Here is a 12,758-nt window from a genome sequence, read left to right on the forward strand (position 1 = left end):
TTGCTTGTGCCTGCAGCTTTTGCTTTCCCTATTATACTGTCTTTATCTGAACCCATGAGTTTTCTCACTTTTACTCTTCCAATTCTCTCCCCGATTCCAGGGGCAGGGAATGAGTGAGCGGCTGGATGGAGCTTAGTTGCCAGCTGGGATTAAACCACGATGGTTGTGTTCTTTGCTGGATTGCGCCCTGTAATCTCTACATGTGCTGCATGTGTGTAACAGAGCAAAGCCGCTGGCTGGAGTCCATCCTGCTGGTCTCTGTACAAATGTGGGGACAGGCACTGCCCTTTCCTCCAAATGGTTTTGCGTTGTCAATAGGTAGCTGGAGAGTGGGACAGGAGATAGGGATGAGGGTGAGCAAAGCAGCTTGCTCATTCTCTCCTACAGCAGCTGAGGGTTGGTGTGAATAGTCCTGTGTCCATGTGCACACTCATTTTAGTAGATCACGTGCCCCAAGTGTAAAGAAGTGTGATGATAGAGCTGGCAGATATTTTCAAATAAAAAATGATATGGTAAAAACGTCCTTCTCAGGGGGAGCAGAGGAAAGAGTTTCTGTGATACCCTTTTATTTTCGTTCTTCCTTTTTTCATTTTTTACTGGAGGCTTTCAATGTAAAATGTCATGTGTTCATTGATTTCCTCTTGATTTGCTGTGATTCTGAGTCCAATGGACTTTTTAGGTTTACTTCCAGTCTGGCCTTAAAAGGTGGGATAATTTTCTGAGACAGGTTGTACGAAGTACTAGCAGGGAGTCTGATTCTCATTTCTCTCTGAAAGAGAATAATCAATGGAACAGAAGGAAAATTCAAGGTGTTTCAGCTCGCAATATTTCTTCCTTGTTCATCCATCAGGGCACAATCCTTGTTTACCATCCTTCCATGGAATAGCAGCAGATTCCTCACTTTCAAACCTTGCATTTTCCGTGAGCAGGAGTGGAGCAAAAGGGTCCATGGTTTTTGTCCTCTCACTGCTGAGGTTCCCCAGATAGCATCAACTGTACAGCGCTGCTGTCATCCAGCTTCCCCAAGAAACATCCCTTCTAAGGATAGAGAGACGTCTTTCTTTGGAAAGTCCTTCTTTATGGACTGTGAGGGAAGATTTTATTTAAAGTTTATTTCAAATGCAGCAGTGCTAAAATTTGATTTGTAAATCACTGTCTGTGAAAATGGTGAGTAAATGTATGCCAAGATTTGCGCAGTATCTTAGTGCAGGATACTTTGTTGGATTCTTAATTTGTAGTCTAAAAGTACGCAATGAAAATTGCTTTTATGACCTAGGATTTTTCTCTTTCTTTCCAGCTACAGGTTGATATTCTGCTTATAGTTTTTTTTCTCCTTGAGCAAAACAATACACTGTTTCATCATTTCTCTCGATTTAGACAAGGGATGGATTTGTCTTTATGCATTTAATGAATAAAAGTGGTTAACATCCAAGTTCGGTTTCTCTGCTAAGAAACCAACAGCAGCTGCAAAAGATTGCCAATGGCACCATGAATGGGTGGCTACTGATTTGTAGAGAAGCTTGCTGTCCCCTGACTCATCTGTATCACTCTTGGCAGTGCCTGGCAAGTCTTCTTTTCCAAGTACTAATGGAAGCTGAGCCTTCCTCCTGGATGTGCTCTGACAGGACCTCAGCCCAAGGCAGCACAGCTGAAGAATAAGATGTGTTTTTTTCCCATGAGAATTTTTGTAAGACATCAATATGTAAAAGCAGAGAAATAAAATTACAGACAGTTGGGTTGATTGAGGGGAGAAGAGAGGTCATCTGCCTGACAGAACATGGATATCTCCCCAGCAGGGCATTCAGTTCTTTAGCCAGAAGCTGTCGTCTTTCTTTTGATTAGGTTGATCTGTAAGAGTGCAAACAACTCATTGTTTTTCTTAAAATCATGATTTTTCTAGGTTTATTTTGCTGGTTAGAAGTGCGAAGTGGGCATAGCTGTTCATCACCTTAGAGCAGTTGATATTTCCCTTTAAACAGATTCACTGTTGTGTTGTACACACAGGTGAAGCCACACAGTGAATGGCCAAATAATCCATAACCCAAACTGTCATGGTTTAACCCCAGCCAGCAACTAAGCCCCATACTCATTCCCCGCCAGTGGGATGGAGGAGAGAATTGGAAATGTAAAAGTGAGAAAACTCATGGGTTGAGATAAAGAGAGTTTAATAAGTAAAGCAAAAGCTGCGCACACAAGCAAAGCAAAACAAGAAATTCCTTCACTGCTTCCTGTGGGCCGGTAGATGTTCAGCCATCTCCAGGAAAGCAGGGCTCTGTCACACATAACAGTTACTTGGGAAGACAAAGGCCATCACTCCGAAGGTCCCCTCTTTCCTCCTTCCCCCAGCTTTATGTGCTGAGCATGACACCATATGGGATGGAATATCCCTGTGGTCAATTGGAGTCAGCTGTCCCAGCTGTGTCCCCTCCCAGCTTCTTGTGCACCCCCAGCCTGCTTGCTGGTGGGGTGAGAAGCAGAAAAGGCCTTGGTGCTGTGTCAGCACTGCTCAGCACTAACAAAAACATCCCTGTGTTACCAACGCTGTTTTCAGCACAAACCCAAACCAGCCCCATACCAGCTACTAGGAAGAAAATTAACCCATCCCAGCCAAAACCAGCACATAAATGCACGTTAACCGCTGTGAAAGATCAAGAGTAAGTCATCAACCTGAGCTGGTTTAGTGACTTGGTTTCCAAGACGGTCGGCTGATGGGAGGAACCTGGACAAGTTCCTCTGATACTTCTTGTGGTTGAGTGTTCAGAGGCTATGTGCTCCAGTGTTTTGCAGAACATCCTTCACTCTTTGAATGAAGTAAAGGCCAGGCAGGGCAATGGCATGTATGTTGTCAATGCTGCTGGGTTGAGAAGCACCATTTATTGCATGTTTGCTGTTGCTTCCAGCTAAAATATTTTGTGTATTGCTGGTACCTCTTGAAATCCCCAACTCCTACTGCAAACTGAATTTTGCTGTATATGTTTCTTTAAGGTTACAACTGTTAGTTATAAATTATGAACCTTGATATTGGTACACAGTTGGCAGAGCAGCAGGCTTTTTCTTTCTCTCTGCAACATTGCTTGTTATGCAGCGTTCTGGGAAGTGTGGCTTAGCAGAAGTGGAAGAAACAGGAACACGCTTCTGGTAGGAGCCACTGATCGGGTGTCTTCACTGATCAATTTTCTTCCTCCAGAGTTTTGTAAGACCTTCAGGAGTAAAAACACCAGGATGCAAACACCTTCTGTTTAAAAGTGGAGGCAACCAGACAGGCTGAGCCACCCTGCTGATTGCCCAAAGAGTAACTGAGGGTCCTTGGCTTTTATATCCCTCCCTGTGCTCTGTTTTACCTTCACACATCCTAATCTCTTTGGCTGCTTTTGCCATTACTCACCATTTTCCCCAAACAACATTCCTGTCTTCTTCCATGCATAGAAGTAGCATCTGCTGCTCTTCCTGCGAGCCTGACATCTCTTGAAATACCACTCCTCAGTGGTGTTGTTTGAGGATGTATTTTTGCTCATCAGCCCTGTACCATGGCAATACCTTGAGTTCCTCTCTTCTCTTCACCCTGAAGCAGGTACTCAAGAGTGTTTGTTGAATGACAGCCACAAGATACAGTCAAATCCCAACACAGAGCACCCTATTCCTACTCGTGCAATTGTCCCACTGATCAGACCTTTGCTGTCCTGCTATCTGAGGTGTGTGTGTTTGGAGTAGCAACATCAAGCAGGATTTAGCATCTTTCCTCCAGATCAATCCAATTTTGTGTCACATGCTTAACTGCATCTGTCATTTTACCTTTTCAAGTGTACTACTGCCTTGGCTGTTAGAGGTTCTGCCTCTCTGAGATGGATGGAGGTCTGCAGTTCTTCCCCTCCGAGACAGTTGCAGTCTGACATTAACCCACACATGGACTGTTATGGCACTGCAGGTCGGAGTTTGGCCCCTGTGTTTATTCCTGTGGGGAAGCCTCTGTCTAGTCATATAGATCAGCAGAGCATCCTTCTTAACGCCGAGTATTGATCATTTCAGCAAAAGAAACAAAGTGATTAGGTAAAAGCAATTCAAGAACATTATGTGCAAATGTGGCCCCATAATTATGTATCAAAATTAAAGATCAAATCACTTTGTTATCAGAGGTACAGTTGCAGGCCCGGCCTTTCTTTTCTTTCCTTCCCATTTTCCCAGATGTGCCCATACAGAGCTAACTGAGTGTATTTCTGCAATAAATATTCCTATAACAAGGCCAAAATAGGGTTTTCATCAATCATTTTATAGCTGCTTCAAACCTGTCACACCAGTGTATGTGCTTACAGCAGCTTGTGAAAAAAATGCAGACAAACCACAAATAAAAGCAAGAATTTGAATAGAAAACCTGAATTTCCTGTCGCCTGGAAGGGTCAGATGATCTTTCTTTGTGTCTTGTACAGTGGCAAGTGCACAGTCTCCAACGAATAAATAATTGCAGATCCAGGAAATGAGATTATTACTCCCATGAATTTATTGAAGAGGAGAGCGCTCTGAGCCCCTCAAACCTTTTTCATGATGCACAGGTTCACATTTGCCAATGGAGCACAGCAAACCTGAAGGATGGGTATTGCAAAGAAGAGCCTTATAATTACAACAGAAACCCAGAAACAGAAATGCTCTGATTGCAGGAACATGTCCAGGCTGAACCTTGTCATTTCACAGGCCAGATGCTTTGGAGAGAACTCCACTGGGTAATCAGAGAAGTGAGGATGGCCTTCTGCGTCCTGCCTCCCAGCCGTAACCGTGCTGTAATATAGTTGCTTTTGCAGTGTAATTGCTTTCTCTGCAGGGCTTCTTCCTATTGATTCTGCTTGTGTGGATTTAAATTGTTTGCGGGTTGGAACTAGACTCGAGTTGGTCTGCATCTCTGCTTTTCTGTGCTAGGCAGCTTACGTGACAGTTCCATCTAAGAGACTTTAATGATGTCTAGATAGCATCACTCCCTAGCCTGCGCGTATGTATTTGATTTGAGGAGAGAGGCTGGATCAGATAAGTTCAGAACATCAATAAATATGTGTATTTTGTTTGGTGACACTTGTTCAATTTGAATCTTTTTCCCAGGAAGCAGCTTGTGTTGTGTCATTTTTTCAGTGTGCTGTGTAAATGCTCTGCATCTGCAACTGTCGAGGACGGTGCCATCCCATAGCAATGCCATCTGCTTATTCACAAAGTGCTTTTTGCGTACATAAAAAATGTGAGGTGTTACTCATAATTAGGCAAATCACATGCTGTGATCTGTGATTGATTTGATTTCTGTTGCTGGCTACCTTGCATACGTCTGTGTGTCCATAAGTATTGTCTGCATATCAGCATATGGATGCAGATGAATCAGAGACTCGTGAATCCTCTTTCCCCAATCCAGACAGATGGAAATGTTGTCCCTTCTTCTTATTAGCAGCAGCTGAATTTCAGTAACACCAGGGGCCTCTGCTAAGATCTTGCCTGTGTTCCGTGCCGTACATGCACACCTAAGTTGGCACGGCCATTTATAATCTAATACAAGAAGTAAGCAATCCATGACATGCAGCAAAGGAAGGTTATAATTTCAAAGGAATGTTCAGAGATGGTGATGCTATTAGCCTTCTTGGGGAAAAATATCTGGATACATAACTCAGCATTATGCAGTGCAGTAACAAAATGCCTAAAAGGTGGTGTGAGCGTTGCCGAACCCAAGTGCCTCTGCTGAATCAGATTTTTGGAAAATATTACTGTACCTTTCTTAGTATTAACCATATGTACTCTTTAATGTATATTCATCTCACTAGCTGCGTGAGATCCTGTTTGTTTCTAGTTGTGCTGTGGTCCAAGTAATGCTGAAAGTAAGAGAAAGTAAGTCAGAAATTACTACTTCTGTATAATTGTAATATTGTCTTCGGGTGAGGCAATATATATTGCCTTTTATAGATAGTGAGGTATGATTTACCAGCAGTTTTAAAAGTTGTTTAAGGCAGACAGTAAGCATACCAGAAAGGCCATAAAAATGAAAACACCTGAACAGAGGTCTGCACACTTGTCTGGAGTAAAAGTTATGAGCATTGGAGTAGTTATATAGTTGGATGATTGAGAATATTTTAAACCTCAGGAGAGCTCTTTTCTCTCCCTCTCTCCTATGGTCCTGTGCCCATCTACAGTGTGCTCACTTCAGCAAGAGATCTGTCACCACTGGAGTCTGACCATAACTAGGATAGCCCCAGGCAGAAAATGGACTATAACTTAGCACAAATCCATAGTCCCGCTGCTACAACACCTCCTATTGATGGGGATCAGATCAGTGCAAGCTGCCACTGAGCAGCTGCTGCAGTTAGGTATTTCTGCAGAGGAATTCAAGTAAATTGGAATGTTTAGTGAATACTTGCTTGATTTTTACTGGAAGTGGTGTTCAATGTGTTGAGAACCTAGGGCTGCGGTTCTCCTGTTTAAGAGCGTAAGGGTTTCTCGAGTCCTGCTTGATTTGGACGAGGGAGAGCTGTTCCCCAGTGATGCAAAGTTGATCATCAGTGCCCGGTTGATTGACTCTGGTATAACACCTTTGGGTGAACTCTGCCGTGAAGTGCTTGAATCATTTTCAGAATTATTTGGTCATTTTACAAGTTGTGCTGTTCTCTTCATTTCAGATGTTGTCTAAAGGTGTCTTCCCAGAGGACCTCTGGTGCTGAACACGCTTGATGCGTGGGGTTTTATCCAACATCAGTTCAGTCCTACCGATACAGAAAGTTTTGTGAATGTGTAGCAGCCTTCAGACATTACAAATCCAGATTTCCCACCCCCATGGATACTGAATAGAACTTCAGCAAGCACAGTCACGTTTTATTTGTATGTGTATGTTTACTGTTTCATCATGTCATCTGTGGTTTTCCTCATATTATAAGTCATCGGAGTAAAAAAGAAAAAAGAATGGCAAAGAAGTTGAGGCAGATGTAATGTCTTGGAGATTTTTTCAATGCTGATTAGGCATCTGGGAAAAAGCAACCACTCCCTCAAAGCACTGTCTTTATGAGATTATTACAGGTATTCTTCTAAAGAAAGAAACTGCTAGATTGCCAGAGATAAATCACTTTGAAGGATTCAAACCCCCTTGCGTAGCTATCCAAAAGCAGAACCCAGTCATTTAGATCTCACATCACTGACCTGCCTTCTTTGCACTTGAAAAAGAAGAGTCAGAGATGCAATTGCTTTAATGCAGCAATGGAAAATTTATCTTTTGTTTCTATTGTTATTAAAATGAACTCCAGGAAATGCCATAAGAGGAGAGTTTGTGGTATTGAACATAAAACTCCAACATGTGCACTATCTATGCCATTAAAATGTATCAAGGTGGATGGGGCCACAGTGTTTTCTGAGCTTCATGGTGCTGTAAAACATATCTTTCTGCAAACGTGACTGTACCTTGTTTGGGACTTGAATTTTTTGGTTCTAAGCACTTGAATACTTAATAAAATGTCAAAAGTTTGAACACAGTACACTGACTAAGCTCATGGTACTACGTTTATGTCTTTGAGTGCCAGTTGCAGGTCAGAGATGTATCAGCTCCGTTACTGATCCAGGTTACGTGACTTGGGCACATTACACTTGTGAAAAGTTTGTTTCCTGGAAGAAGAAGATGCAGACTGCATTTTGTTATCTCTGCACTGGACCTATTGTTACCTCCTCCTCCTCCCTAAAAGCAATCATCTTTACACATAAATACAGCACATAGTGGGGCATTTTGTAGCATTTGTTTCAATATTTGTTAGCAATTCCGTTCACGGTTTGCTTTCATTATGCTATGAAAAGCTTACCCTGTCAAATCAGAAGTTTTACTAAAAAGGGATTTAGTTACGTGAAAATTATATTCAGCTGTTGGAAGGACAAAGTCAAGATCAAAAGAGACTCAGTGATTAAACAGCAAAAAGTACGTTCAAATCATGTTAAGGGATGTTTTCAATCTAGCACCTAGGGATTTAGCTACATGACGTAAATTTTTGAGCCAGAAGGCTTCTGGGCAAAATCCTGTTCTCGTTGTGGGGAGCTAGATCAGAAACAGGAGGAAGAGCTTTTGGGTTTACGTTTGAAATAGAAACAGTAATGGTTGGCTTGCAAGTCTGATCTGAAGTCTAGATTTTCTGTTGACTTAGATGAAGGCCAGACTGCTGTTCCTAGCAAGATCTTAGGGACGGGGTTCACTACATACTCCCAAGTTCGTCTTCCTCACAGCCAAAGATAGATGCTGTCCAGTGTTTTGTCTGTTTGTTTTTTCAGGACGTGCACGATGTCTGTACAATGTTCTGGTGAGGTTTACTGTGATTCACGGTGGTACCAGTTGCCTGATCTCTACAGCATCTGTTACCAATTCTTAAGTTTTTTTACCCAATTGTTTCCTGCCAACTCTCTGGTTTTTGGGGCAGCTCTGAGCTGTTCCAGCATCGCACACTCCCCAAAGGAGTTTCTGTACCCAGGAGGGGAATGAAATGAAATGCCTGCTCGGTGTCAGGTCTGGCTTTTCTGACCATGTGCTCACAGCATGTTCTGGAGATCTTTGTAGTTAGGAAACTCTTTTAGTGCCATGCACTGCAGGTGTTACTCCGCATCCTTTGAAGGATGAGCAAGTCGTCTGGGAACATGCAAAACTGGATCAGGGATACTAATTCAGGCACATCTGTGTCAACTGACCAAAAATGATGGAGTGCCAGTTAAACAGTCAGCTTTTCTGGTAGGTCTCGGGGCATTCCTGACAACTGCAAAAAACAGCTTGTACGCAGCACTATGTCCTGAGCAGTGTGTGCTGCTGGGTCTGGTTACGTCGGGAGATTCGGCAGAGGGGATGTCTTTGTGACTTTTCCTTTGCAAAGTTTGCCATTCTTGGTGAAGGACGTCTTGTGCTCTGAAATGATTGCTGTGTCTCAGTTAAAGGACAATGGATACTTGTCACTCCAAACCAGACAAAACCAAAATGTTACCTTGTGCAGCTATGAGTTGTCCCTACCAATGGAGATGGCAGTACAGGACAGTGAGTATCATTGATGTTATTACTAGTATTGTATTTAGCTACTAGTATAGTAGGACTGATTTGACTTCAGGAGAGGAATATATTTGTTATAACCCACATGAATCCTTCCTCTCTCTATCAGCAGCTCCTTAAAACAGCACTCAAGGGTGCAGGCAAGTGGATGTGCTGCTTGTGCCTGTAGACCAGGTGAAGGAGAGCTTTGACTCTCGTCGTGGGCTGGCTGCTTGCTTTACAGAAAACGTGCTTTTGCCTTCTGACCGTCCAGCTGTCTATAGCAGTGTTTGCTTTCTGTGACATCAGTGAGAGATACATAGTGCTCTGAATGGCTTCTCCATAGACTGCTCCTTGTCAACCTGGATTATGCTTTAATATTTTAATTTTTCCCACTACTTTGTCAAGTCTGCAGGAAATTCACCATTTCCTTAATTTCCACAAGCTTCACTTGCACTTGCTGTGTGAATTCTTTGAATCCACAGGATCAAATCAAAGCTACTCCTTTTGGCCATCCAAATTATAAACACACTGACTATGATGCATTGTTTTAAAATGACCTGTTAAAATTTAAAAGGATTTCCAAATATTTTAAATAATTGCTGAGCAGAGTCGGATCCTTCATCAACGTCCTGCAAGGAAAATGCTTGAAATAAGTCAGGAAAACATGCAGAAGGGGAAAAAAAATGCATCCTACTCCCATCAATATTTCTACCTCAGTTTCTCAGGCCTACCTCAGATCAAAGAAACCGCTGGAAAGAAACAGTATTGCAAAATAGTGTCAGAAAGGAGGTGACCGCTGATTTAATTTGCAGAGTTTCCCAGGAAGCTAAATCAAAGGCTGCAGTTCAGTGCCGCGCGATGGGACGGCTCAGGCGGACGGGAACCGCGACTCCGCTAAGGCGCCGCAGCGCCAGAGCTCGTAGAGGGCTGTTGTGAAGAGGTTGAAGTCGTAACAGCCGAGTCGGGGCGTAAAGAACAGGTCGGTGGCAGCGTGTGGGCTGCGAGCAGCGGCTGCTCTTGCGCAGAGAGGTGAGGGGAAACCTCGTTGTCATGTTTCTGATGAGGGGAAGAGGAACAAATGACAGAGAAGGAGATTTCTCAGTGCATCAGACAGCATGCAGGCAGTGAAATATGTTGGGTTGTTGTGTGATCAGAGATATCGGATGTATTTTATCACAAATGTGCTTTGCTGAAGAATCGGGTTGAACCTTTTGGAGAAAAACAGGCAGACAAAGAGAAAAAGATTGTTTTCTCTAATTTTCTCATGCCAAAAGAATACTTAATCCAGTTTTTCATTCACTTCTATTTTCTTTGCATCAATCCCAAGAGTAAAATATATTTATTTCTTTAATATTATTTATCTGGAAAGACTTGGAACTGGATCGTTGTGTATTATACTTCAGACATGTGGTGTGTCTCGTACTTACAGTGTTATAATTAGTCAGACATGCTTATTTATTGCATGCTGATATTCTAACTCTAGGTCTATCAAATGTTATGACAGTTTGTGAGATTACTTCACTACATGATTATTTTTATTGTCGTGATGATGCCATATTGATCTAGACTTACTTTTGCTCCTGTGCATCAGAATACTTAATTTTATGTCATAATAACATGAGTGTAAGAGAAGTGAAGGTTTTCACCTTTTCAGTTATAATTTCTAACTTAATTCTAACTAAGAATTTTTTAATGCTTTAATGGTTTTTTTTCCCGTGTGATTGAACGAAGCTGGCGTCATCACCAAGCTTGCAAGAGAGGAAACGCATTTTAAATGTTTGGTTTGTAAAAGTTGTTGGTGTTATTACCTTTGTAAACAGAAGATGATGGACAGAAAATCTGCCGAATTTTCAGCAAAAGGGAGTAATTTTTTCAGCTTTTTCATTTCTTAATGGAAGAAGAATTATGGAAATGAGAGCAGGCATTGCATTAAGTGCTTGAAATGTTCCTTCCCTACAGACCAATAAAAACATAACTCTTCCATTAGGGAAATTTAGGTTTTTGAAGGTTGCGTGAATCTGAGCTCTGAATCAGTGAATGAGATGACTACGCTGGGATAAGCGTTTCAAGGTCTGATTATGTATTTTGAGCCTTTCATAGGTGGATACGAGCTTTTAGCTTATCTTGTCAGACTTCTTTGGAGCCCCTTTTTCTTTCATTCTTTTTGTACTAACCACTTGGCTTCTCTTATAGTACTTTTGTAGCGCAGTCTCCTGTTATGTAGATCAGTAACAAAGTTTTAAAAGCCGTGGGGTTTGAATGATTTTTCCTACCTGAATTTGGACTAGAAGGTTTCGTGGCCTTTTCAAAACACTCTAGCTACTTGCATAACTCCATAAACAAAAGTCAAATACTGAAAGTCAAAAATGCGACCTTGCTGTGCTTGATCTGCTTATAGTCTCACCTATGACTGTAGATTATGCAGATTGTAGCTATTTGCCTTTAAAAATACCTTTCATCTCTAAGTGTGAAATGAAAATACAGCAGTAAACTGCTGTCGCTGGGAGTGCTCAAATTAGGTCCCTGATCAGGGCTATGGTGAATTAATACCAGAGCAAGTGGGGATTCAAGTCAAGCCATCTTTTTTTCTGTGCTATTAACCATAAAATAGTAATTGACATTAATTTCTAGGTTCTAGAAGAACACAAATAAAAATTAAGAAAAAAGCACAAAATCATTACCGCTGCTCCTTACTTCTAACTTATTCATCGTGTTTCAGTTTCAGATACTATATTACTTAAGCTGTCAAGCACATCACAGGGGTATATAAGGATGATTTGTCCTCATTTAGTGTATGAGGAGACAGGGGCACTAAGAGCTTCTGAAACTTTTCCAAGGTCTGGAAATGATTAAGTGGAATTCTTTATTATTCTTATTTAGTTGTAAACAGTCTGAATGTAGCCGTAGTGGTCTAGTTGTAATTAATAAAACAAATCTCCTTTCCCACTTTTTTGCTGAAGGGCTGATCCCATGGGTCATGCAGCACAAATAGTTAAGACACCAAATGTAGTTATTGTGAATATTTGTTCACGGGGGGCTGGTTTTATTTTAGTTTTTTGAGGTTTGTTTTCTGCAAACACTGCTGGAAATCATTTACTTGTCACTAGAAGTGTTCCTTGAAGCTCCAGTCCATCACAGGACTCCCATGAGTGCATTTCTGGGATGTTTTACATGCAGACAGCCTAGTCCTTCTGCCACAATCCAGAAAAACGGCATCAGTGCAAATATTAGTTATGTTCCTTATAACTTCAAGAGGCAAGGACAACATGCCTGGCCTACACCAACCTCCATCCTCATCCTGATTATTCATTCCTAACAGAAAGATTTTGAAAGATTGGAAAGAGACATGGTGTAGGAAGCATACAGACCTAAAATGTTCAACTCCTTGCTGATTTTCTTGCTAATTTATCCCCTCCACCACTCCTATGGCTTAGTCCGTTGATGAATTTAATCAGCTGCCGGCTTTAGACATTATGAAGAGATCCTGGCAGTGAATTTCCACCTCACACATTAGATTTTTGGCTGATTTAAGTTGAGGTCACCGTGTGCTAGCATCTTAGGTGTCTAATAGCCCTGGAGAAACCAACTGTGTAGACTGGGGCTGCTTGTAGTAAACACGAGTTCCCGGGTGTCTTGGATGCATTTGCACACAGAAGGAGCCAGATGGTTTTCTCTGTGGGTTTTCTTTGGCTTCACTCTGTGGGAGAAATACCTGAGATGGATGCTGCTGGGTAGCTGTGTGGCTTCTGTGTGT

General features: G+C 41.9%; 1 protein-coding gene across 1 annotated transcript in view; it reads left to right on the forward strand.

The window, feature by feature from the left end:
• SGCD (sarcoglycan delta) overlaps positions 1-12,758 on the forward strand; it is a 131,075-nt gene that overhangs the window by 66,559 nt on the left and 51,758 nt on the right. The window lies entirely within an intron of this gene.

This window comes from Tauraco erythrolophus, chromosome 16 (assembly GCF_009769465.1).
Source record: "Tauraco erythrolophus isolate bTauEry1 chromosome 16, bTauEry1.pri, whole genome shotgun sequence".
Classification (NCBI taxonomy): domain Eukaryota; kingdom Metazoa; phylum Chordata; class Aves; order Musophagiformes; family Musophagidae; genus Tauraco; species Tauraco erythrolophus.